This window comes from Hipposideros armiger, unplaced genomic scaffold (assembly GCF_001890085.2).
Source record: "Hipposideros armiger isolate ML-2016 unplaced genomic scaffold, ASM189008v1 scaffold_603, whole genome shotgun sequence".
Lineage (NCBI taxonomy): Eukaryota > Metazoa > Chordata > Mammalia > Chiroptera > Hipposideridae > Hipposideros > Hipposideros armiger.
In genome coordinates this window covers 784,190-787,518 of record NW_017731953.1, presented here as the reverse complement: position 1 = coordinate 787,518, position 3,329 = coordinate 784,190, and the positions used below count along the sequence as shown (strand labels likewise).

At 32.2% G+C, this 3,329-nt stretch overlaps 1 long non-coding RNA gene across 1 annotated transcript in view; it reads right to left on the bottom strand.

The window, feature by feature from the left end:
• Nucleotides 1-316: 316 nt before the first annotated feature.
• Nucleotides 317-3,329, bottom strand: part of LOC109371949 (uncharacterized) — an 8,777-nt gene continuing 5,764 nt past the window's right edge. The window contains exon 2 of the long non-coding RNA XR_002121968.1: nt 317-1,854. This is a non-coding gene — a long non-coding RNA (uncharacterized LOC109371949). The remainder of the gene's footprint in view (nt 1,855-3,329) is intronic.

Sequence of the window (3,329 nt, the reverse complement as noted above, 5' to 3'; positions counted from 1 at the left end):
AAGTAAGGGCAGAAGAAGAGAGAAAAGGAAAGAACACACATTGCTGTCTGAGAAACATTCCTCAATTAATGGGAACATACAGCTAGCACATAAATCCAGTGCTAAAGAAATAATAATTAAAATTTTAAAATCTTTGCATAAGACTACTAATAAACCATAATGCTTAAACTTCCTGGGCAGAAAGGCGATTATCCTCCAAAGCTCTGGTAACTTAATTATTCCTTATTTAACTATCACAGTGATCTACCCCTATATACTAAGAGTTTGGAAAAGCAAATTTAAGCTGAGGAAATGAATTAGACTTTTGAACCAATCATTAATGGATTCAGTTCGTTAAAAAAGGAACACATATAGTTTAATTGATACTTTGCCAATACAAAAATAAGAATCCACAGAATGTTTATTCACTGTTTAAATTACTCCATATTTTCATATACCATGAACAGAAAATATGCTTCACCCCACACACAGTAAAAGCAAACAAGTGCAATCTTTCAAACATTAAAAGTCATAAACAAATCTGTACAACAGATAAATAAATTTATACCTCTAACAGTTAGCTTGTACAAAACCAAACCAAACCCAAAACGTATATTGCCCGAAGTCACCAGTTTACTTAAAATTCTACTGATGGTCATACATCTCAATCGTAACAACTTGAATCATTACTAGGCTGCACAAGTTTAGATTGATAAATATTCCAAAAACCTAGGAGGGAGTAATAAGAAATACCAAAATGGTTATAAAGAGCTTTCCAAACATTGGAAATAATATACAAAAATTAATTAGTCAGGGGAAAACATATTAAATGGGTCCACAGGGTAACTGGTATTACACTGGTATAGCTTAAGGAAAGAAAACAGGTGAATATTGGAATTGGAAAGAAAATTTGGCCTTTTTATAAAAAGAAGCAACAACAACATATGACAATGACAAAACCCTGTCATGGAGCCTAGAACAACTTTGTGAGACAAAGTGTACAAAGATTTAGGCTTGCAAACCTGAACACCACAGTTAGAAAAAAAATCATGGCAGGACACACAGAACATCAGACCATGAACACATAAATTAAAGGCATACTGTTACTCATTCCACATCATTGCACATATAAGAAGAAAACAATACTGCAGTCATTCTTCAGTAAGAAAGTTTTCAATGAAGTAGGAAGTTCCATGATGAATATAGGTGTAGACAATCTTATTACCACAAATTTAGTAAATATCAAAACACTCAGTGCGACACGAAGCTAATTAAATTATCTATAATGTTTACTGGAAAGGTAATTATTTCCCTGCTTTCATATGTTCACTTAAAGTCATTTATAAATGGAAACGCAGATCCAGTAGAAAGACTTTCACATGCAGTCCTATACAATGCACTCTGCTTCTTCCATTCTTTTCAGTATTTCACATTGGATATGTACATTTCCAATATATACAACCACAAATGTTCAACCGACGTCACTGAGCTGTCCTCTCACCACGAGTTTTTATTTACACATACAGTTGTATCTCCAGAGATGTTATTCTCCTCGAGGCAGACACAAAGTTAGCTTGAAGAGTTTCAGTTTTTTAGAATTTTGAGAACTTAATGTCTTGATTTATCTTGAATGGACGATAAAATGAGGAGTCCACAAAAAAATGCAGCTATACATGCCAACCTTTTCAACAGAGATGAGTTATCTTTAGGAATAATAATCTGTGCGAGATCATTAGTGATCTGAGAAATTTCATGTGCCACACAAACAAATATGAAAGTGCTGACAATGATGTTAAGCATAGGGTTTCCAGGTATGAGCACCAAGATACCCCTTGTGTCTGCTGCCAGCCATATGTGGTATTGGCAAATAAATAGCTAGGAGGGAAAATATTTCAAGTTAGATATATGTACCGAAGGTCCATGAATATATAACAGTTTTCCCTAATGTAAAACATTTGATAGCATAGTTACATTAGCAGGCTTTTCCAAAACCATTAAATTCTATTTTATTATTGGCCCTAAATAGTCTACTGCAGTCCGCTCTCCAGACTCTGCCTTGATGAAGCGGGACTTCAAAGTCCTCATGAGATGAACCATAGGAACCTTCTAACTTTACAAACATTTCTTTACATGACATAGAAGACAGCTGACATAATGATATCTGGACTTTGGTATTCAGGCACCAAATAAAGAAGTTGTGTGTGTGTGTGTGTCTAGTACACCTATGTGTGTACTTTATGTGAGTACCAATATGTATATATTTTTAACTTATTTACGTATGTACATGTATGAATGGGAAATGGCATAGGGTTTAAGATGTCCTCATGTGTGCTATGCATGGCCAGACAAATGTCTTGAACCATATTCGCAAGTTTCTTAAGTGTATTTCAAGTTTCATGTGAATATATGTATTAGGTGACACAACTATTTCTTTTGATTGTGATTACAAACGTGGTTCTTTCATCACATTGCAAAATATCAGAGTAAAAATATGCTTAAGGCTATTTCAACAATGACACTATGACATATATTTTTAATAGAAATCTAAATTCATTCAATTAAAGTTGATAAAAACTCTCATGCTTCAAATATTTAGGGACTGGCAAAATAAATATTCTTTTATCCACTCAATGACATGGTAAGTCATTCATGATGAAGAATTTAAAATTCTATACAATCTCTCTTAATAAATGAGACTTAAAAAATAATAGAACATTTTTTCAAGAACTCAAAAAGAAATTTATTTTCCCTATTTTAAAAACAACTTGATAAATCTTATACTCTAAAATGCATCTTGTAAGTAAATCTTATGTTCTAAAATGTATCTTATGATTACAACATGAATTCTGTTTTAAATAGTCTATTTCAAATAAAGCTCAGAATACATTTCAAAACCTATTTTAAACTGATTTTGTAGATAATTTCACATTAGGTATTACATTAAAAATGTAATAAGTCTTAAATTTTTCCCAACACTTCTAATCATAAGGGTGAATTTTATTATGATAAGCATCAATAACCTAAATTCCAGTAATGTAATATTATGGAGATGAACAAATCAAAATCCCCTCACCTTAATTTCATTTATATCTATTTAATTTTTTTCTCTCATAATCTCAGCACCTTGGTTGTGCTTAAAAGCTTAAGATAATACAAAGGATACTGTGAAAGTCATCTATGTCTAGTCATTTAAATAAGGCTTAAAACCAATCTATAATACTGCTTTGTAAGTACTGAGTTTTTTTCCCTGTAATTCCATAAATAACATAGCTCTGATTTTAAAAGGTATGTTAGATTTACACACACACACACACACACACACACACACACACACACACACACACACACAA